A 24,464-nucleotide genomic window follows, 5' to 3' on the forward strand; every position below is an offset into this window, starting at 1 on the left:
GGGTGTTAAGTGCAGGCGGTGCTGATAAGACGGTACAGAGCACGCTAACCTGGGTGTTACGTGCAGGTGGCGGCTAAGTGACCATATAGAGCAGGCCGACCTGGAAGACAAGGGCCTTGTCAGTGTTTATTTTTAGCAATGCTGTGTCTGTGTCCAAACATTCTATAGTCATGACAAAAATATAGTAACTTATTAGTTCCTTATATGAGAGCTAGAATCCTTCTAGATCAGACAGCATTTGTGTGGGGTCCGGGAGGAACTGTCCTTCTTGGGCGCTCTTGGAATCAGGTTTATTTCCACTGAAAGGCGATTAAGGCGTCCTGGGGCAAGACTAGTGGCAGAATGAACCATAGGCACAGTACACTTCTGATTACCTCTGTCCTGACCACCTGCAGATACCTTGCAGCTCAGCTGATGCCTGAGCCAGTCCTGGTGACCTGGTCACATATGAGCCAGTCCTGGTGGCCCCTCAGCCAGTCCTGGTGGAGCCTGGAGGCGTTTTAGGGACCCGGTGCTACCTGTGCTTGGGGTTTGCAGCTGGTCCTGCTGACGGTAGGTCAGCAGTGGTCCGTCAGACTGCCTTCACCCCCAGGCTCCTATGCCCACCAGGTTCCCTGCTTGTAATGGGGGCTCTGATCTGAAGCCAGGAGTCATGGCTTAGAGCCCAGCCTGGCATATCCCTTCAGGCACTGGATCGCCTGGTGACCCCATTGCTCCCCATCAGGGTGCACGCTCTGCCTTCACTCTGAAGAGCCCTCGCAGTCCTAGAATTTTCCAGCCAGGAAACTCCAGATGCCACCTCATGGGGGTTTCTAGGAGATGGGAGGACAGAAGGATTCGGTGATCACTGTCTTGGAGTCGTGTTGTCGATATCGGCGTATCTTCCAGAACACTGGGTTTGCAAAAGGGTCTTGTGCCCGCTGTTGGTTTCTGAAGCCCCAGGATCCGGGAACTCTTTGGAATGCAGCTCCTACGGGCAAAGAAACGCAGAGCTGGCAGACGTGTGTGCACCGTTGCCTCCAGCACCCCAATTCTCTGCCAGAAACAGGGATGAAGCATGTTGAAAACTTCATTGACTTGGTGTTGACACAGATGAACGTCTAATTTTGCTTCATTTTGCATGATCGAACCTCAAGTCTTGGAGCACAGACGCCCTGCAACTTCACACAAGGGTGAGTTATAAGACAAAAATGTGTTGAAAGCACTCCAGAAGACCTCCTGCGATGCCGGCTCTGTCCCTGGCAGATTTTCATGCAGGCTCCTTTAAATCATGCATGTCCACGGATCCTGGGGGCTCCCGCCTCCCCAGCAGGCCTCCCCCAGAGCAGAGATGAATTACTTCCAGGAGGCTATTTTACCAAAGAATTCCTGATGGGAAAGTGGGCATTGGAAATACCGACCGGACAACTTACAATTTGTGGTGGAATATTAATTTGGGTACCGGCTGTTCTATATTAGACACTTCACACTACGAACAACTCAGGAATAACACATAGTTAGGAATTGTTCTTGGTTTAGCACTCGTTTTCTGGCAGAAGAAATACTGTCTTTGGGTAAGGAACGGCGCATGGAACTAAGATGCCAGACTCTGAAAAGCATGATTTCTAGAGTGTTGGTGCCGTGCGTAATAACGCCTTGGACGATTCCCGTTTACCCTCCCAAAGGGCAAAAGGCAGGTCAAAAAGCAGAGAAAGCCCCCTCTTCCCAAAATTCATCAATTTTATTTGAATTTCGGGCTTTTCAAAAATAACTCTACAATTTTTAAATGTTTGAAAATAGTTTTGTGTGTGGATTACCAGGGTTGAGCACAACACCGTTTTCACTAGAGCAGGTGCAGGATGTGTCCCGCCCTCAGAAAGCCCAGTCTGTTGCACAAGGTAGCCGCTGTTGGTCCTCACTGTCTGTAGGTTACGTATTCGCGAATATGCCCACTCACCGAAATCTGTTTGTGACCACAAATGAATGCTTGCATGTACACACAGTCATCCGTGGGCATGCAGAGGGAGGGAGGTGTGTAGCCCCCCGACATCCACGTTCCCCGCTGGTGCTGAACACTCAGTGTTCTGCCTTCCTTGTTCGGTTCTCCTACTGTCCATAAGCATCCTTTATGTGGTCTAAAACGTGTTTCACATTTTGTTGGTGATTTTGCTGCTAAAAATGACCCCAAGCACAGCGCCGAGATGCCGTCTGGTGTTCCTGAGGGCAGGAAGGCTGGGATGCACCTTACAGAGAAAATACTTGGTACATAAGACTCGTTTGGGTGGTAGCGATCGTGCTGATGGGTGTGTCTCCAGTGTTAACAAGACAACAATTAAATAAAGTGTCATTCAGCAGAAACACACGTCAACAAGGTTATGTACTGATCAGTTGATAAAAGTACTGTGACCAGAGGCTCACCGGCACCTGTAAGCCTCAAGGTTCAGTGTGTGTTAATTCTGTGTTCGTGGTGTTTCAGAGGACATCACCATCACAAATAAGAACTGATAGTGTGCATGTGTGTTTATAGGAGTGTGTTATCACTATACATGTACATATAAGAGTGTGTGTGTATGTATGTTGTTACGCTGTAGGAGGTGTGCATAAGCATCATGAACATACAAAAAGCCACCCCTAGGACCAGAGGGGCACTGCAGGGTCCCAGTATAACCCTGTGTCATGGCCATAAGCTCACAGCTATTAAACATTGCCCGCTTCTCTTGGTGACCGTGGCCTGCCTCTAGTTGGGCTCTTCTACCTGCTGAGAAGTTACGCACATGTCATCTTGTTTGGGGGAAAGGGTTTAAAATTCCAGCTGGGGAACAATATTTCAAGTGCCAAATTGAACAAAAATCTTATTAGTTTCATTTTTTTTAATATTAAATCAAGGAGCAAAACAAAATATCATCTCATGGAAATGTGTTTCTTTTTTCCGAAATCTAAGATGCAGAATTTTGTTTTTATAAAATGTAAGCTATATAGAGGGAGTGATGCGGTGGAGCACAGGGGATGTTTGGGGCAGCGAGCCCGCTCTGTCTGACGCTGTAATGGCAGATACGTGTCGCTATGCATTTGCTCAAACCCGTGGAATGCACGATGCCAAGAACCAACCCTAGTGTTGCCTATGGACCTGGGCGATAATGACGTGTGCCTGTAGGTTCGCTATTTGTAAGGACTGTCCCACCTGGTGGGGATGCTGATCTCGGGGGAGGCTTTGTAGCAGGCAGGGTGGGGGATACATGGGACATCTCTGTACCCGCCTCTCAATTTTGCTGTGAACCTGAAACTGCTTTAAAAGAGAAGCCTGTTGAGAGGAAGGGATTACATATATGTGTCCAAATTCTCAAACGTATGGTCAAGCCGCTCCCTTGTTTATAAAACTTGGATTGTCCTTCAAGGAAAGTGTTCAGTCTTCCGTGTGACCTGCCCAACAGCTGATCAGACCTCACCCACATCTCTGTCTTTCTGCCATTAGCAGAGGCAGATACAGGTTTTATGAGATCTGAAGCTTAAAAATATTATGTTTAAGAAGAATATAGAACTACAAAACCGGAATTTAGGTGCAGGGTCTTAGAATAGAAGGAGCCTGCGAAGATTCACACACTTGATAATAAATCCAACACTGGTTGTTGACCCGCTGCCGGACTAGCCTTGTTCACTGAAGAGACTAAATCAGTTCCCAACTCAGGGCACTCCTGTGAGCTCAAAGCTGAATCCTTGTCGTCATTCATTCACTGAGGTTGTCATCTGTTCAGAGGGATGGGTCCTTGAGTGCCATGTCTAGAGTAGTCACACCCCACTCCAGTCCCACGTCCGTGGGCACCATTGTGTTATTGTGGAGTCACAGCTCATCTGGAATCATGTTGCATCACATTGCATTATCTTACGTTACATGACACGTATTGGCATGGAGCAGACAGACAAATATAGGCTGAATGAATGCAGGAATGGGCCTACCTGCAAATTTTTTTTTTAACCAGAGCATATCAAAATGATGTCACATTCCGGAAATCTAAGAATCGGGCTATGTTAGCATCAGTAAATGCATTGAGGGCATGGATCTTCATGGCAGTCAGCACAGTAAGATTCTTTCCCTATTGCACACAGACGTCTGAAAAATATTAGCATTCATTTTAGTAAAATTCCATAGTTAAATCAGAAGGGCTTGCTACGTCCTAGTCTGAGAGGTGACGGAAGGCAGATCTCAGCCTCATTCTGAGCAGTAGAACAGCAGGAACCTTTATAGAGTAAAGAGAAGTGTTCTGTTACCACAGACACATTCAAACAGTCCCAGGAAGGTGCTGGTCACTAGAAAAAACCTTACACAAAAGTGTGAAAAGGATTAGGAAAAAACACAAGCGTTCACTTGGGGAAGATACTTCTATGAAAAGGTTTCTATCCCCAAATGACACTCAGAAAATTGTGTGTAAGAAATACTGCATTCACCATAGCAAACAAAATTACATTCCCGGGATGTAACTTAGCAACTATGAGTGAAAAATAAGAAGAAAGCCATAAGCTAGAGAAAACTGAAGTGCTTCAGAAAGGAAGCATAGATTGTCACTGAGCCTACTCAGTATTGTAGACATGATACTCCTTAAACTAATGTATAAAAATGCAAAATGACCCCAGCCAAATTCCTTTTGCTGACTTTGAAGATTCATCTGGAGTGAAAGAAGAGCCAGGGAAATACTGAAAATGGAAATTATGGGGCACTTGCAACCTATAGGACCATAAAACTGAAGTGATAGTAAGCACATGCTAGACTAGGCAGACAAAGAAAAACAAGAATAGAGTAATAATAAATAGAAGCAGTAGCCCTTGAAAGCCAGCACTCCAGCTCTGTCATGACAAGATGGATGATGCTAATGAAAACTAGTTTCCTTCCTATCCCACTCTACACATTACAGGTAGATTTTTTTTAAGTTACATGTAGTAAACAAAATTATAATGGTATGAAAAAAAATGGGTGACTCTTTTGTAATGTTCTGTAGCAATAAAAGTGTAAAGGAGAACCTTGATATTTTATTTATCTTGCATGCAAAGTAACCACATAAAAACTCAAATGACACATTTCCCTGGAAACAACTGGTCACATATCACTGAGCAAAAAGCTGTTACCTGTTATTTACTGCTCAAAAAGGCTCACAACCAATAAAACAAAACTGAGTACATACAGGCACAGGCAATTTCCAGAGAAAGAGAAGGAAATTCCCCAGTAAATAGATAAAAATCAAAACTCACTACTTTCCCTCCTACCAAAAAATACTTTGGCAAGATTTTACTTTTTGCCCTTTGTTAGGTGAGTCAGACAGATGTAGTTTCCATTCTTCATCATCGAAAGAATTCTTGGTGCCCATTTTCACACATTTGCAGCAAGGCAGAAAGAGGTCCTTTCTAGGACCAGCGGAAAACAGACATTAGCAAATGACCTGAGCAAAAATTGAGCTATTCTCCTGTCCGTGGCTATTTCTATCACAGACCATGCATGGTAAGCACCGTGGGAAGGAACCAAGTGCTGCCATTGTGACATATGGCACACTGGGCACTGGTGGGTATAATGGTACAGTGGGCAGTGGTGGACACACGGTCGCATAAGGATTAGGTTTTATGGTTTGTAACTAAATAACACATTTAATCTGGGTTGTGATTTGTAATGGCTGAGAATATTTTCCAACCTGATTCTATCCTATTCAGGGATTTCCTGGTCAGGGAAATTCTGCAGTGCATTTTTAGGTTAAAGGAGAACAAGCTAGATGATTAAAAGGCAAAGCCCATCCCTCCATGTGACCTGTTTCATTGTTTTCCTGTGTGGTGGTGTGTCTGGCAAAGCATGGAGCAAACGTCGGGCATTAAACCGCCGCTCTATATTTGTTTGCTTAGAGTTTTCTGTTGTTCGGTTAACATAATTGGCAAAATGGAAAGGCTTTTGGATCTTCTCTTTCATATTTAACCCAGTTCACTGTGGGTCAAGCAAACAGACGCTGACACTGTGTTGAATGGCCTTGTAGGTCTTAAACGCCTGTGGATGGCTCCCTTCCTCTCTACGGTGTTCAAGTGCATGTTTGGAACCATGAGCCCAATGCTATGCAGGGAAAAGCAGGCAGTGTATAAGCAGTGGCTTCAATAATCAAAGCAAAAATAGTTTTTCTCCATTTTCCATGAAAAATATGTATTTGCAAGTTGCTTCCTACAAGCAGTAAACTAAGGAACCACAGAAATGCCAGATGACGTGAACATTTTTTCCTGACGTGGAAAGTATTTCTCCTTAATTAACATTGGAGGATGAGAACAATTCAGATGTTTTTAGATGTCATGCAAGTTGAAGAAGTTTTAAAGCATTTTGCAAACTATGTCATGCAAAGGTTAGGTATTAATAATGAGGGTTGAATTTAAGACTCCAGTGTTCATTTCATCGCTTACAGATCTTTTGGTCAGATAGGTATTTTGGGGGATAAATTTTTACAAATCAATTTCTTAGACAACCAACTGTGTTCATTTAGAATGTGGGAGCAGGAGATTAACTAGTAGTTTTGCTTATCAAAAAATAACTTGGTTACTTCTTTTTCATTAATTAACAAATTTGTATTATGAACTTGTTTAGCCTTATGAGTTGAGGAGTATTCATTCCTTAGAATATGAGGCAAAGCTCCCACTATTACTGTATGTCTCCACCTAAGATTTTGAGAACCATATTTAAGTAAGAGTCTTCGGAATTTTCTCCAATCTTTCTATGCATTCAAATTATTAGAGTATAACTATGTAAAAATTCATCACTTTCCCTACCCTCTTACAGTGACATGACTATGACGGACATACAAGGTACATGATAATGATGAGTATCAAATTTTGAATTTCATTCTGGCACATACAGTTATATAGATGCTTTTAAAGGTCCAGAGACAAATGGTAAACTTAGTGGGAAAAGAAGGGATATAACAGTTTCCAAAATTATTATTTGCATATAGAATGCTTACACAAACACAAAAAAGAGTAGAATTAAAAATACACTAACAGAAGAGAAATCATTTAATCCATCAGATGGAAAAAAGCCAATATAGAAAGGTAATGCACAATATTGGAAATAGTGAGGATGCTGGTATTTTCACAGACTCTCAGTCAGAGTGCAAAGTGGCCCAGCATTAGTGGGGTTCAGTGGGGGGAGAATACTCATTTTATATTTGCATACCTGGGGTTATACCATTCTAGTAGTATTTTTCAGAAATTTAACCCCAACCATACAAAATAAATATACAAGAAATTCTTTTACCAGTATTTTGTGAAAGTATAACAGTGAACATTTATTTTATTATTTTTTTTTTTTAGATAATTATTTTTTATTGAAGGGTAGTTGACACACAGTATTACATTACATTCGTTTCAGGTGTACAACACAGTGATTCAACATTTATATACATGATAATTCTAAGTACCAGCTATCACCATACCAAGTTGTTACAATATTTTGACTATATTCCTTATGCTATACATTACATCCCGGTTACTTATTTATTTTACAATTGGAAGTGTGTACTTTTTTTTGGTTGTTGTTGTTAGGGCATCTCTCATATTTATTGATCAAATGGTTGTTAACAACAATAAAATTCTGTATAGGGGAGTCAATGCTCAATGCAGAATCATTAATCCACCCCAAGCCTAATTTTCGTCAGTCTCCAATCTTCTGAAGCATAACGAACAAGTTCTTACATGGAGAACAAATTCTTACATAGTGAATAAGTTACATGGTGAACAGTACAAGGGCAGTCATCACAGAAACTTTCGGTTTTGCTCATGCATTATGAACTATAAACAGTCAGTTCAAATATGAATACTCATTTGGTTTTTATACTTGATTTATATGTGGATACCACATTTCTCTCTTTATTATTTTTAATAAAATGCTGAAGTGGTAGGTAGATACAACATAAAGGTAGAAAACATAGTTTAGTGTTGTAAGAGAGCAAATGTAGATGATCAGGTGTGTGCCTGTAGACTATGTGTTAATCCAAGCTAGACCAGGGCAATAAAACATCCACGGATGCAGAAGATTTCTCTCAGAACAGGGAGGGTGAGGTTCTAAGCCTCACCTCTGTTGATCCCCAATTTCTCACCTGATGGCCCCCCTGCGACTGTGCCTGTCTTAGGTTGTTCCTCCCTTGAGGAATCTTACCCGTCTCTGGCTAACCAGTCATCTTCTGGGGCCATACAGGGAAATGTTAAGTTGGTAAGTGAGAGAGAAGCCTTATTGTTTGAAATGGTTAGCTTTTTACTTCTTTGCATATTTATGCCCTGTGGCTTCTATGCCCAGCATTTTTCTTGAGGTATCTTTACCACTTGGAGGAGTTATGATACTCAGTAAATTTGATATGAGACACGAATTCTATTTAAGAATTCGTTGTAATTAGGAAGGAAGAAGAAAAGCTATAGAAGTAGCAGGCGGGAGAAAACAAGGGAAGATTGATTATTTCTTTGACATATCTTCTTGTAGAGTAACTTCAGCATGTATAGATTTTAAGCTACTACTTAAATTGCACACACACATTAACATAATAGGAGTATAGTTACATAACCAAAGCATACCTGTAATTACCAGCCATCTCCAGTGAAACCAAGAAAACCAGTTAGGCACCCTAGGCATTTGTGAAAACTTATCAATGATATGATGGTTATTATCTAACTGAATTTGAATAGTTTGAGAAAAATCAGACAAATTAAAACAACCCATTCCTGGGCACTGTTCACATCCCATATGTTCTTTTAACAGTAAATAGTCTGTAGTTGTAAGATTTTGGAGCGCTACAATTTGCACTTCTCCTAATTCTTGGTTGAGTTCCAACAGTATAGATCCAGTCAAATTTGTTGTTTTACTGTATGCACAGGCCAGCTTAGATATCTCCTTCCTCATTTCCATGGCAAGTCCAGGAACTGGTGGGATGAGTGCATCTACAGCTGTAGCAGTGCGTGGATCTTTGTTGGGGCTTTTTGATGATCATCTTCTGGCATGAGTCTTCCCGAGAGTGCTGATGTTGGAAGTTCTCTTTCATATCGTATCTTAGTTCATTTTCGGGGTAGCCCAATTAGGCTTTGATCCTCTGTATAAACACAAACAGACCCTTTGCCTACACTTTTATATGTCCTTTATATCATTGTGTAGAACTCATTAGAGGTCACCACATAGGAACTGCATTTTTTTTTTAATCATTAATCTACACTTACATGACGAATACTTTGTTTACTAGGCTCTCCCCTATACCAGGTCCCCCCTATATACTCCTTTACAGTCACTGTCCATCAGCGTAGCAACCTGTTGTAGAATCACTACTTGTCTTCTCTGTGTTGTACAGCCCTCCCCTTTCTCCCACCCCGCTATGGATGCTAATCTTAATACCCCCCTACTTCTCCCCCCCTTATCCCTCCCTACCCACCCATCCTCCCCAGTCCCTTTCCCTTTGGTACCTGTTAGTCCATTCTTGAGTTCTGTGATTCTGCTGCTGTTTTGTTCCTTCAGTTTTTCCTTTGTTCTTATATTCCACAGATAAGTGAAATCATTTGGTATTTCTCTTTCTCCGCTTGGCTTGTTTCACTGAGCAAAATACCCTCCAGCTCCATCCATGTTGCTGCAAAAAAGGATTTGCCCTTTTCTTATGGCTGAGTAGTATTCCATTGTGTATATGTACCACATCTTCTTTATCCATTCATCTATCGATGGACATTTAGGTTGCTTCCAATTCTTGCCTATTGTAAATAGTGCTGCGATAAACATAGGGGTGCACTGATCTTTCTCATACTTGATTGCTGCATTCTTAGGGTAAATTCCTAGGAGTGCAATTCCTGGGTCAAATGGTAAGTCTGTTTTGAGCATTTTGATGTACCTCCATACTGCTTTCCACAATGGTTGAACAAGTTTACATTCCCACCAGCAGTGTAGGAGGGTTCCCCTTTCTCCACAGCCTCACCAACATTTGTTGTTGTTTGTCTTTTGGATGGCAGCCATCCTTACTGGTGTGAGGTGATACCTCATTGTAGTTTTAATTTGCATTTCTCTGATAATTAGCGATGTGGAGCATCTTTTCATGTGTCTGTTGGCCATCTGTATTTCTTTTTTGGAGAACCGTCTGTTCAGTTCCTTTGCCCATTTTTTAATTGGGTTATTTGTTTTTTGTTTGTTGAGGCGTGTGAGCTCTTTATATATTCTGGACGTCAAGCCTTTATCGGATGTGTCATTTTCAAAGATATTCTCCCATACTGTAGGGTTCCTTTTTGTTCTATTGATGGTGTCTTTTGCTGTACAGAAGCTTTTCAGCTTAATATAGTCCCACTTGTTCATTTTTGCTGTTGTTTTCCTTGCCCGGGGAGATATGTTCAAGAAGAGGTCACTCATGTTTATGTCTAAGAGGTTTGTGCCTATGTTTTCTTCCAAGAGTTTAATGGTTTCATGACTTACATTCAGGTCTTTGATCCATTTTGAGTTTACTTTTGTATATGGGGTTAGACGATGGTCCAGTTTCATTCTCCTACATGTAGCTGTCCAGTTTTGCCAGCACCATCTGTTGAAGAGACTGTCATTTCGCCATTGTATGTCCATGGCTAACAGTGAACTTTTAAAGCACCGGTATTATAGCCGTGGTCCAAGAAATCATATATCAGCATGCACAAAACTGTACAATCCTGGTATTTTTTTTTTTACAATGCGTGCTCCTTTCAACAGTGAGGTTGAATCCTTTCCCACACATTGTTCAAGCCACTTTACTGCGGTATGAGATATGTAAAAAGCTGGGCGTGTTTAATGTGTGCAGCTTGATGAATTTGAGGAGAAGTATCCACCTGTGGAACCATCACTGTCACCAAGGCCATGGACACAGCCACCACCTCCCAGAGCCCCCTCCCACGCTCTTTACTGTGAGGGTAGTAATACCAGTGACACTTCACGTGAGGCCTATCCTCTTAGCACATTTTAGTGTGCAACACAACGGGGTCGGCTACAGGGCCTGTGCTGGACAGTGGCTCTCCAGACCTTATTCATCTTGCATAACTGAAACTTTATTCCCAATAACAGCTCCCCATTTCCCCTTCCCCCCACCCCCTGGCAGCCACTGCTCCACTCTCTGCTTCTGTAAGTTTGGCTGTTTTGGGTTCCACATGTAAATGAGGCCATGCAGTATTTTTTTGTTGTTGTTATCATTAATCTACAATTACATGAAGAACATTATGTTTACTAGGCTCCCCCCTTCACCAAGTCCCCCCCACAAACCCCATTACAGTCACTGTCCATCAGTGTAGTAAGATGCTGTAGAATCACTACTCATCTTCTCTGTGTTGCGCAGCCCTCCCCATGCCCCCCCTACACACTATACATGCTAATCGTAAGGCCCCCTTTCTTTTTCCCCACCCTTATCCCTCCCTTCCCACCCATCCTCCCCAGTCCCTTTCCCTTTGGTACCTGTTAGTCCATTCTTGGGTTCTGTGATTCTGCTGCTGTTTTGTTCCTTTAGTTTTTCTTTGTTCTTATACTCCACATATGAGTGAAATCATTTGGTACTTGTCTCTCTCCGCCTGGCTTATTTCACTGAGCATAATACTCTCTAGCTCCATCCATGTTGTTGCAAATGGTAGGATCTGTTTTCTTCTTATGGCTGAGTAGTATTCCATTGTGTATATGTACCACCTCTTCTTTATCCATTCATCTACTGATGGACACTTAGGTTGCTTCCATTTCTTGGCTATTGTAAACAGTGCAGCGATAAACATAGGGGTGCATCTGTCTTTTTCAAACTGGACTGCTGCATTCTTAGGGTAAATTCCTTGAAGTGGAATTCCTGGGTCAAATGGTATGTCTATTTTGAGCTTTTTGAGGAACCTCCATACTGCTTTCCACAAAGGTTGAACTAATTTGCATTCCCCCCAGCAGTGTAGGAGGGTTCCCCTTTCTCCACATCCTCGCCAACATTTGTTGTTGTCTGTCTTTTGGATGGTGGTGATCCTTAGTGGTGTGAGGTGATATCTCATTGTGGTTTTAATTTGCATTTCTCTGATGACTAGCAATATGGAGCATCTTTTCATGTGTCTGTTGGCCATCTGAATTTTTTAACCACACACACCTACTTCTCAGTTTGTGTGACAGACCTAAACAAATAGAACCAGTTGTCTTCTTCACGGTTGGTCTCTCTGAAGATGAACTTAGTGGATCTGGTTCTCTATGCTAGACAGTTTGCAAAGCTGTTACTTAAGAATAAGGAAACTGATCACAATCAGACATGACTACATTACTCTAATAAATGAAAAGCCAATGAAACATAATACAGCACATTGCACATACAAGAAAATGGCGGTTAATTGGACTTGAGCAGTAAATAGCAGGACGTTTAGTTTAAAGCTATGTAATCTTTTTGGTGATGCTCAGGTGATCCAAAATGTCTTGGGAATCTTGTCTTAGAATTTTCTTTGATAATTAAGATGTATTCCTTTAAACAAAATAAACATTTTAAATACAAATTTTCTTATAAAGATGGGTTTGCTATTCTGAAAAAAATCTCCCACGATATCTGGAAACTATTCTATTAGGGGAAAATAGTGGGATCCATCAAAAATCATATCCATCAAAAATAAGCTTTTAATATCCAGGAATAGAGCTGTTTTTACATTATCATGAGGAGCCATCAGCAGCAGTAAAATCCTGGTGCCTATAAATCATACTGATGGTTAGTCTGCAAAACAGAAGTGCAGGATAATTCCCGAGTGTGCAGAGCCCACCGAGACACCCAGAACCCTAGAAAGCTAGAACTAGGAGGAGCCTAGCCTTAGTGGTGGTCTCACCAAGCCCCTTGTTTTACACCAGGAAACTGAGGCAGCAGAGAGGCAAACGGCTTGAAAGAGGCCTGAATTAACCAGGTGGCAGCTCTGAGGAAGAGCTACAATCTCCATTCCTCCAATCCAGTCCTTTGGGAACTATGCAGAAGTCCAAGGATAATTTGGTACCAGTGTCTCCAACTGGGGGGATGTCTAGCTAATGGGAAAGTCATAGTTCAGAAATGGTTGTGGACGAGAATAGACTAAAACTTAGAAACACTAAAAATAATAAAGATGTGACAGTGTAAGAAAAAATTTAGAAACACTCTACCGAACCATGAAGTTTGAGGTAGGGGGTTCTATTGTGTGGATCTCTGAATTTCAAGTGCCAGGCTGAGTACCCGCCTCACGGAACGTTCTCAGCACTGTTGTGGAAAATGGCTTCAGAGCTTTGCAGACCATTCGTGAGTGACTGGGCTGAGGGGCACCCTGGTCATTCTTCATTGAATGGAGAGCTCGCGTTAGGTAGGCGCCAGCCGCACCGGGCAGCCCAGGCTTAAATGTTGTCTGTGCGGCTGGAGTATTTGAAATAGCAGGACTCCTTTTAAATCCCAGTCAAGTCCTGCATATCAGCATGAACTGTGCGGTCAAAGCCACTTCTGTACAACATTCTATAACCTCCAGTTGGGAAAATCACCTTTGGCCAAAATAAGCAAAAAGGGAACTTTTAGGATGCGCTGGAGGGTCGTTCTGGGGAGGGTCCCAGTGGCAGCGTCGTGGCGGTCAGCCGATTGCTTCGCACGCTCCGACACATCCCAGATCTCCTTGGGGTACCTGCAGTGATTCGCATTCAGAAACTAGACACTTGATTGTCCCTTCCCAGCAACAGCTTTCATGTGTTTCCAATAAGAGAAAACAGATGCAGGTGAAGTTATCTTTTACAGTCCATAAATTTCACAGAAAACACATTCCTTTTCTTTTTTCCTTCCCCACCAAAGGCTGCTGAGGTTTGCCAGGCATCCAAGACCCTGCCCTTGACGTATAACCTCCAAGGCCTTGCAATCCACAGCAAGAGGCCCAAGCCCACCCCACCCCCAAACAGTGCACCTGTTTAAACCATCTGCAGAACCCAAACAGAATGCATTTTCCTGACACTTCGTTTATACTAATGGAATTCATAGGAGAAAAGCTGCATTCTTCGGTCTAGGTGTCTGTGGGGACACGGCTAGGTCTTCCCCAACCTGTCTACACAGGTAGTGCTAACAAACGTTTACAGGCAGAAGCCTGATAGAAATCGTCCGTTGATTAGCTTGCCTCGGAAATGAAGAAATGGAAGCATCTGATCAGATAGAGTGTAAGATGACTGGAATCCTGGCAGACACAACACAAAATGTATTTACAACACACCAGTAGGACCACTGCTCAATGCAGTTTCCATCTCTTAAATGTGTCCATTTGGAGAAGGACGTACTAACTATCTCCTAAGTAGATCATTTGTTTAAGGATCTTTTAACACCAAGAGATATTATCATGCTTGCATTTGAAAACGCTGTGCCCCTGAGCACCTGTTGTTTAAGAATGAACCAACCGTCCTAGCCACACATGTATGAAAGTCAGATACTATTCTAATTTGGACAGATTAGCTAACAGGCAAGAATACAGCCTTTGGTAATGCCCTAAATCTAGAGAAGACTCTTCTTCCATTTCATTACTTTTTTTCCATTTATCTGATTTTATTAATACCTATTATTCACATTTTACTGCCCTTCTACTGGTTTTCTACTTGAAGAAGGATCGGAAGTATGTGAAGATCTCAAATGTTAGAAGCAGAACTTATCATTCATGACTTAACTCCATAATGTCAAAAATATGGCTTTGTTAAAACTAAAAATTAAGCAATTGTGGGAAACAAGGCTAATGAATGAGACATAGTGACATGATGATCAGGAATGTGTCAGGTCTGAGATTCCACTACCCATCTTGCCCAGAATTCTTTGCTATTCTAAAGACAGTGCCCTGAGCACAGAAATCAATGCGGGTTTTTTTTAATTAGCATTATTTTATTTAATAATATAGTTTCCTAAGTGAAAATCTATGTAAAAACCTGCTTATATAAAAATGTCAAGACTTAAAAAAAGACTCATAAAAACCATTATTAATGAATGAAAAGCTATTATTAGCAAATTTTCCAAGATTTAATCCATGTTAGTTATACAGCTACTTAAGAATACAGGGCAGTCAGAAAGGTACATCATATATTATATAGTTGCTCAATCTGATTTAGAAGAAAAGACATTTTAAATTACATTAACATTACTTCTAAATTTTAGTAGTTGTAAGGAGGTGTATGCAAGTGAGAGAAATTTTCATTTAAATTATAATTTCTTTACATGATTATATATAATATATGTAATTGCCACAACTCTAATCAAAACATTTGGAAGGCGGTGGGGACCACGGAGCACAGAAATGGTGAAATGACAGACATACCCAGAATAAGTGTAGGATGAAGTTAAAACATTTTGAAAAGCAACATTGAGTGGGAATTAACAAATACTGGAAAGAACTGTGAAGTGACAGTCACAGAACAGTGGGACAATGGTTCAGGATCAACATATAAATGTAAGTTCCAGAAATATTTCCAAAGCTGAGTATAAGCTACAACCCAGTTTCCCACACAAGCAACAGTCACCTCTGTGTCCAGCAGTTCCCTGTTTGCCATCCTCAGTCATCAGAGCAAACCGCACCTCATTCCTCAGCGGTCCCCTTGCCCCTCGAGTCCCAGGCAGTGACACCCACTGGCCTCTTGCATCGAGCCCTGAATGTATCCTCACACTGGTTTTTGGAGGGGGAGGAAATAGATTAATTTAGTTTTAAAATACATCAATAGTCAGTTACCTCTTTTTTTTTTTTTTACAGGACTTCACTTTTTTACTCCCTTTTGTGTGTGCATTTTACATCCTGTACCTGCAAAAATCCTAAGCTTTGTTGCATCTTGCTTTATAAGTTGGAGCACTATATTGTACTGTTCAATGTTTCTAGTAGTAAGTAACTAGCACATATTAGGTGAGGAAAATGCTGTTGGACCTGTGTCAATGTGACACACCTTTTGAGAAGAATCAGCTACAAAACATACTAAATCCTTCTCCAAAGGATAGACCACTTAATGTTATTTATTAACTGGGTGTATGTATTAATTTTTAAAAATTAGCTCCTGAAGTATAAAGACCTGGCCTGAAAGAGAGCACTTTAGAAATTGAGGGGTTATTGAATGATTATTTGCGTGAACTTCCATGACACAATCTGACATGAATGATGCAACTGTAGACCTTTCATTTGATTACAGACTCGTTGACTTGACATCTATTTCTAAAGCACAGAAGGTCCCTGTCATGCTTTACTTTTGAAAATAAAGATACCATTGCTCTGGCTTATTTATTGACAAGCCAGACCACCGAGGGGAATTTCTGACCCAGGTCACATCAGCTCGCTGGGGGCTGCAGGGCGATTAGGTCAAGCCCTGTTTTCATTAACCTGAAATCATTTCAGCATCGCTCCTCATTTTTAGTAATTGCTGTCCTCCAAAATTGACTCCTGGGCTCTGCTGCGTCCCTGAGGTTCAGCAACATCATGTCACTGTTACTTCTCAGTTGTAATTCAAAAATCCAACTTTCGTATTTTAAAATGAAATGCCATTCTTTTAAGACCTGCAGGTTTGTATGTGCACATACATACAAATTAACGGTTAATCTGCAAATGTTAATGTGTCCTACTTGATGAGAAATAAAATCTTATAAACAGCATAACAAGGCATAATCATGCTTCAACAAGACAATTTAAGTGGAAAGGCTTAGTAAACTAACAAAGCCATGCAAATATGTGTTATTAGAATTGAGCCTTGATTTTTGCAGAGGATATATTCTGAGATGTTTGCAAATTTCCAAATTGATAAATACCGCTAGAATGGGTACTTCAACCCATAAAGACAGAGAGGACACTGTCAGCATCTTTTGTCAGTATCTGGACAATAAAGATACGTAAGCTAAAGATGTTTCCAAAGAAAAACAGTACCTACAATGCTGAGACCGTCCAGGAAAGGCGCGCACACGGAGCAGTGCTGGAGTTGGGCCGGCATCTCTGTGCAGCTGCAGAGCGCATGCACCCAGATTTGAACTGATGGCTCTGCTAATTTGACACTGATGGTTGGCTGTGGAGTTTTAAGGTCCCCTCTGAACAGTGCAGCACAAGTGTCCAAGTCTTGCCATGCTCCGAGCCTGCTGTGTGTGTGTACAAAGCTGGAAGGGGGTCCGGCTGCCCCCACGTGGCCCCTGGCCCAATCACTCATACCCTGTCTAGGTCCAGTCCACCAACTGTAAACCTAAAAGCTAATAAAGGGTGGCATCCACGGGCACAGCAAGTCTTCGGGGAAGTAAAAGAGCACTTCCTCCGTTTGAGCACACCTCCACGTGGGCCCCCTCATATATGGGGGAGCGTTCACAACTCAACATCTTCCATTGGCAAAATGGTAATCTGCCACCAGTCAAGTTTCTTTTGAAGTGGCAGAGGAATGTTGCCCTTCAGAAATTCCAAGAGCATGTCAGCTATGGGAGGACCAACTGGCTGATGTCTTCGTGTCCTTTTTAGCTTTAAACCCATTTGATTTGGACGTGGATGATGAAAGCGTTCAATCATCTGTCAAGCAGATGCCTGTTGGAGATTTTCAACATATGACACAGCATCTAATAAACACCGTCATGCAAGAAAACCAGAGAACTATGTCTGTCTACCTTAAATTTTTATTGGAAGTATGCGAAGCACACATCCTAACGTGGGGGATATGTTTTCAGATAACAAAAGGGCACAGCTGCTCACCTTCTAATAGATTCAGGTTATGGGTTTTTTTTTCAAATATTAGATTCTACTCTTAATTTAAGTACAGACCATTATCGGAAAGCTCATTTCAGTCAGTGGGTTAGAAGATTATTAACATATTTAAAGTAACTAACTATATATTATCTCTAATACGAATCCATTTCCAAAAATTCAATATTTGCTTCTGATCACTTCAGTTACTTCAAAAATGTTTGTGTGTGTAAATATTAATTAAATGATACCTTGCTGCCCTAGGATTAATATTCAGGTTAATACAGAATTTCTCCGAGTATTGCATCATGTCTTGGCTCCAATGTATTTAAATGTAAAAATTAGATATTAACATTTTAGATACATGAAAATCAGTTGTGTTTTAATGATCTAAATTACTGCTTATTTCTGTCCATTTAGAAGATTAAAGTCCCTGTTTCTTTTTCTTAGACCTTGACATACATACTCCAATAACCGATAAAACTGCCATCTTTTCAGTGCTCTGGATTTTGTCTCAATTCTGTACTTTGTGGGTATGTGAGAAACACACAAATTTCAACAATTAAAAACAGAGTCCTCGGCTCTAGGATGTTTCCTTCATGGACGGGATTTGACAGGCACTGACACCTGTGCAGTCGCCCTGAGTCATCTCAGCCTTGCAGGTGAACTTAGGACAACTGCAGGACCGTTTCCTGACAGCAAGTGGTGTGATGACTCCAAAGAGTCGCCACATTTTATATGCCGAGCGGGCAGAATTTTTCTCCCAAAGCTGACAATGTGAATTTAGGTGAGGGCTGCTGTCTTACCTCAGGCATACCTGTATTATCCAAAATCATTTAGCTGATACATGCATATTGAGGATTGAGAGTAGAGGAAGCCTGGAAAAGCATGAGGTTAAAAAGTAGAAGAGGGACTTAACATACACTCAGCATTTAACATGTGTAGCCCTTGTAAGCTATGAAATTGTTCATTTCATCATTAAGTATGAATGAGCCTATCTGGAGTGAAAATGCACTTGGCTTCCACCTCCAGAAAGCCCAGTGTATACTTCAGGGTGTCAAGAAAACGTACTTTATGAAACATGCTCAAAATACTATTTGCATATTTTCTGTGTTTTATTGCAAGGAACAGAATTGGAACTATTTCTGGTGGTTTTAATGATGAATGGAGCTTTTGCAATAAATGCACAATGGAAGCCTGGGAGAAGAGGTTTCACAGAATGCAACCTCCTATTGAATTCTGCTATTGCCCCTGCAAAGTGCCCTGAGAACAGGAGCATCCTCGTGGCATGGGCATTAGCCATGGAGTACCACTGGCGATGCGGAGGCCGTGAGAAATCGATTGATCGGTCAGCAAATACATATTGATGGACAGGCTTAGGGTTAAGACTCTATCCCAAACATAGTTTAGAAAAATTATGTTTTGTAGCCAGATAACATATAGTAGGAAGAGAAACGTTTTATATTAAGGACTCTCTATTGGTTTTATTTTGAAAAAGTAACTTACTTTGCTTAAGCAGAAGGCTCGTATCTAAATTTTCAAGTCTGTTTCCCCAAAAGAGGAGCAGTCGCTGGAATTTCTTCCCAAAAAATTCAGGACCAGCATCTCATGCTGATGGAAGCAAAATAAAGATATGCCACTATAAGGATTCACAGAAATCTATTGATACAGACTCATCTTCTATTATGTCATTCATAGGAGAGATAGGAAGCCATGGAGGGTGTGATTTACCGTGAGAAGTGCCTTTTATAGAAAAGAACAAAAATTGTTATCATGTGCATGTGCAGCACTCAATAACAGTGTGAGCCGATACCAGAATCACAGGAAGCATGAGGAAAGATACCTATTTCAGGGGAAGAAGAGATGGTTCCCAACTAGGATAGATGCAAATATTCTGTAGATTCTTCTGAAGCATTCCAAGCTGAGCACGGCTGTGCGGGGTGCAGGTCTGGGTTCCTGCCATGCTGCCTCTAGTGTTTACTGAGTCCCGATTGGTGTATGTAAACAGCTCTGTACTACTCTGCTGCTGTCCCAGGCATTCATTTTCCTGGAATTGATTTTTTTTTTAGGGGAAAACATACCTCTCTCTCTCTGTTGTGCATCTGCCACATGTTTAAAACCCTTGCATGCTTCTAGCTTTGCAACCAGAAGTATTTCGATGTTGTCTTAATGAAATCCACATTAGGTTTCTCTTTGGTGTAAGAAATACAATATTGCAAGTGAGCATATAAACATAAGCTGTCAGTGGATGACTCATTCATTTCCCTTAGTAAATATCTTTTGAGTGTTTCTGATGGACACAGTTTTGCACTAGGCAGGACTTTTATTAGAGAAAAGCAATAAATCCTGGAGCAGAGGCAAGAAATGATCAGAGATACAAAACTCTTAAGTGAAATGCAAGATAGTAAAACCCATCCCCGGAGATGTGTCTGGCATGGACGAAAGCAAACATCCTCAAAATATTGTGGGTACAGGTAGGATTTAGTTTCCAGGTTGTATAAGTCAGGGTTCTCCAGAGAAACACAGACCAATGCAAAACTGTTTCAAAATGAAAAGTTTCTGGGTTATTTTTTTTAACTAGAAGGAACAGCAGGTGACAGACAAGTGAGATGAGTGATGCCAGGTGGCAGATGAGACATAAGCTGGTCACAGCAGGAGAACTGCCCGCCGTCGCAGATGAGGTGTTTGGGAACGAGAGCCGAGTTAGGAGGTCGGTGAACTGAAGACAGAAGCAGCAGAAAGCTCAGGTGGCAGGAAGGACCAGCTCTGAAAGGAGCTTCAGGGAGAGAAGGCAATTCTGCATCTGCGTGCAGGTGGCTGATTTCACAGGGAGTCCCTGAGACCCACGTCCAGGGCGAACGAGTTTTGAACTCGGATGCCTGGTGGAATGGCACTATCCCTTACAGAGATGAAGCCGTGCGAGGGGAAGGGCGCCGGGCGAGGGAGGGCTCAGTTTGGGCCATACTGACTTGGAGAAAGGACAGGACATCCACGCAGAGGTGACTCTACTCACTTAAGTCATTTTGAAGGGGTGTGTGATGCAATAAGGCAAAATAATGTAAGGCATGAAACATGCGTGCAGAGGTACAGGGCGGGACTGAGCCAGAGCCCTTCACATAGTGTGGCGGGGCACGGAGAAGGGGCTGGGGCAGCGAGCTAGGAGCACACGGGGGCTGCATCCTCGGGAGACAAAGGGCCAGGGTCACAGGGAATGGCTGGGGCTGTGCAGGGCCCCAGGCACAGCCCCAGGGAGGAGGCCGTCCCGGGAAGCCAGATGTCTCACCGTGGTGAGGGCGCCTGCTGCTCTGTGCTTCAGCCACGTCGGTGAATGAGCTCAGTACAGGCACAGAAGAGAAGTGTGACTGCCGTAAGGGGGAGGTGGATTCAGACTACAATGAAGCCAGGAGGCCTTCAGGAGAGGGATAATTAATGCTCCCATGGACCTGTGGTGGACGGGAGAAGATGGGGAAGCCACGCCTGCTGGGATTCGTCCACCACCACCCTCCCTGCATCCCGGGGCCGGATGAATCTCTGTCCTGTGCACTGCGGGGCAGAGAGCATCCCTGGCCCTTACCCTCTAAATGGGGACCTCCAACCACCCCCTAGTCATGACCATCTACACTGTCTCCAGACACCGCTACATGTCCCCTCGGAGGCACAGCTGAGAACCACCGATTGGGAGATGAATTTCAGTTCGTAAGCCACAGAAAAGGAGAGTGGGAAAGGGGGAGGGTGCCAGGAGGAAGGAGCCGTATCTGTGTGCTTTGTAAGAATCTCCAACCCAGCCACCAGCATCCGTACACATAGAAACACCCCCATGGTATCTGTTGGGTGAGTTTTGTAGACAGGAGGTGTCTCTGTAGACAGGCCATGCTGTGTGTCCTTTCAACCAAGCTAGAGTCTCACACGTATTAATTCCCTCTCTCCCTGGGAAGCACAGTTCTGGTTTTGCAGGCCTGAATCCCAGGCTGAGCTGGGCCACACACACAGCCACAGATGCCCAGGAACATTTATTCTTCAGGCACGTGAGCGGGCACTGCTTGCAGAAGGGTGCAGCTGTTTATAACAGATGTTGGAGGACATCAGGGTGACAGCTCTCAGAGCCCCCAGAGCAAAGGGGGTTTTTCCCAACTGACTGGAGCCCACGTGCTTTTTTGTCTGTTTGCTTGTGTGCCAAATAGCTCAGTTCTTACAGGTCTCTTTCTCGCTCACATGTCTTACTGGGAATGAGGGATGTCCCATGATCTGGATGCCGCTGAGAAGATCATGTGCAACAGGACACGGAGGGCAAAGGCATTCTTAAAGCAGAGCCGTCTCCTGACTCCTGCAGAACGAGGCTCTCCCTGTGAGCAAATGATTGCTCCAACGCCCTACACAGCTCCCGTATCACGCCCCCTGCTATGGGGTGATGAGCAGGCCACTTCACTTCTGTGGTGGTCGCCCCAAGCCCACACACCCCCATCTAAAGGTCACAAAAGTGCCACTCAAATCCAGATGGAGGGATGTTCTGTGAAATACCTGGCCAGTCCCCCTCACATGTGCAGGTCAGGAAAAACCAGGAAAGACAAGAAACCTGCCATTCATTGGAGGTGGCCAGGGAGACATGGTGACTGTCGTCGTGTGGGATCCTAAATGGATCCTGGAACAGGGAAGAGCAGTAGTGGAAAAATGGAGAAAACCCGAGTAAAGTCTGGAGAGTAGCTACTGGCACTGAAGCTATGTTAATCATCTAGTTGTGATAAATGCCCTTTGATTACACAACACGTCAACACCAGGGATCTCCATGAGGGGCACACGGGGACCCTCTCTACTGCTGTTTTTACAACTCTTCTCAATATACAGAATTATTTTAAAAAACTAAAGTTTATTTAAAGAAAACTGCTTCCTTAAAAAAGACTAGAAATGTATAAATGTTGCATTCAAAAAGCATTAACTAGGCAACTGTTATATGCATCCAGTGCTGAATGTGATTTGCCAGAACAAGGCCAAGAAGATGCCATCCTGGTTGGCAACCTCACAAAGCAGGTGCAAGTGAAGCCAAGCCAATGTTTGCCAGGTGCAGTGGAAGCCTGCCATTGCGTGCATGGAACCCCATCCTGTTCTCGCGGCGATCTGACCTAAGAAGTGGCGTTACAGGTGAAGAGACATAAGCCCCCGGGGCTTGCACCTCTTGTCCAACGCCACACAGCTGCAGGTAACAGACGTGAATTCAGTTCCATCTCTATCCAAGTTAAAAGCCCATGTTTCCCATCTTGGAATCCTTCCACCCAACGCAGGTTTCCTGTAAGAACATGGAACACAGAAGAAGGAACTGAGGACCATCTTGAGAACTTCCAGCAGGCTCCCAGTTTAGAAGCAGCTAAAGTAGACAGGCATGAAATGGGGAGTATGGGGAGCAGCTGGGGGGTGGAGAAGCACGGGCTGTAGAACACCGGGCGCGGCACCAAGGAGAACAGGAGTGACACAGGCTATGTGGATCTAGTGTTCAACACACACGATCCGTGTAAAGGTGAGAAAACTGTCTCTAATTCCATGTTCCTTTTACATAAATGGCTCAGCCAATTTCATACCATTTGGGGATTCCATGGAAATAATATATATGAATGTTTTAGTCTTCTGACTGGCAGATGGGATGCATCCAAGGTAAGTTCCTTTCCCCTCTGAGGAATCCCTGATGCACCAGGAGTAGTTGTATGCCTGGACCATTTTGTGAAGAAGTTGCACTGTGCGTGGAAAGAGCACGGAGCGGCTGATGGAGAGGCATGCCAGCGCAGTTCATGCCACTAAGTCATCCCACTGGGTCCCTGTGGGTGGATTTCAACTCCGGAGTGACATGTGTGTCGCAGATGTGCCCCCGTGGAGCATGGTGTCAGCCGCCATTCCAACACAAGGTTCCAGGACAAAATCACAGCCGGTTTTCAGTTTTAAAAGGTAGCAACTGTTTTGAAATAGGTTTTCAGTGCCAGATCCCTTTCTGTACCTGCCTGGATTTCTCAGGGTGTAAGCAGTCTGACAGCGACCAAGCGACATTTCCAAATGAGAAAAGAAAACGATTCAAGGACTTCATAAATTATTTAAATAGTGTGTTGAATTCAAGAAAAAAAAAGTTCCATTTTTATGGTGAAGACTGATCCTTTCTAAACCTGTTGGTAAGGTGAGAACCTGCGTGAGAGCCCTTTCATTGGACATGTCCAGTGATCACGCAGTTAAATATCCTAAAAGGTGTCCTTCGTTCACACTTCATCATGCCTGGGTTTGAGGGTCTGGAAGCAATGAAGAATCAACCAGGGTCCAACACCGAGCTGACGTGTTCTGCTTGGGCAGTGAAATCAGATCCTGCTATATGCATTTCTCTCTAAAGATGAATAAACCATATTGAAAACACAATATACTAAAACGTGTGTGTGTTTCCTTCTTGGCTTCAGTAAGCTTATTGTATTAATAACAAACAGGAGAATCTGGAAAAGGAAGGAATTGTAAGAGGGAAGACATTAAAAAGTTCGAATCCATGTGATGTTATGCCTGAAGAAAGATGAGAATCCATAATAGTCATCATAATAATAGCAATGGCTTGGGTGTTATACCTGGGTATGTGTCCGAATTCTACCACATTCTTGTGGGTTAGGATCTTATTAGTGTAAACTATGAATGCTTATTAGCGTTAATTATAAATTTTATTTCCATAGAATATTGTTTAAACACACAGGAAAGTATGATGAATGTTAGGGTGAACACTGTGGTACCTTTTTAATATTTGGCCTCATCTGCTTGAGACATTTAAAAAAATATTACCGGTGGAATCATCCCCCACATATATTATTTCCTGTCCCTTTTTCTTC

The 24,464-nt window shown here is 42.7% G+C and overlaps 1 long non-coding RNA gene across 1 annotated transcript in view; it reads left to right on the top strand.

Moving 5' to 3' along the window:
• LOC130681850 (uncharacterized) overlaps positions 1-24,464 on the top strand; it is a 56,649-nt gene that overhangs the window by 2,139 nt on the left and 30,046 nt on the right. The window lies entirely within an intron of this gene.

Source organism: Manis pentadactyla, chromosome X (genome assembly GCF_030020395.1).
Source record: "Manis pentadactyla isolate mManPen7 chromosome X, mManPen7.hap1, whole genome shotgun sequence".
Lineage (NCBI taxonomy): Eukaryota > Metazoa > Chordata > Mammalia > Pholidota > Manidae > Manis > Manis pentadactyla.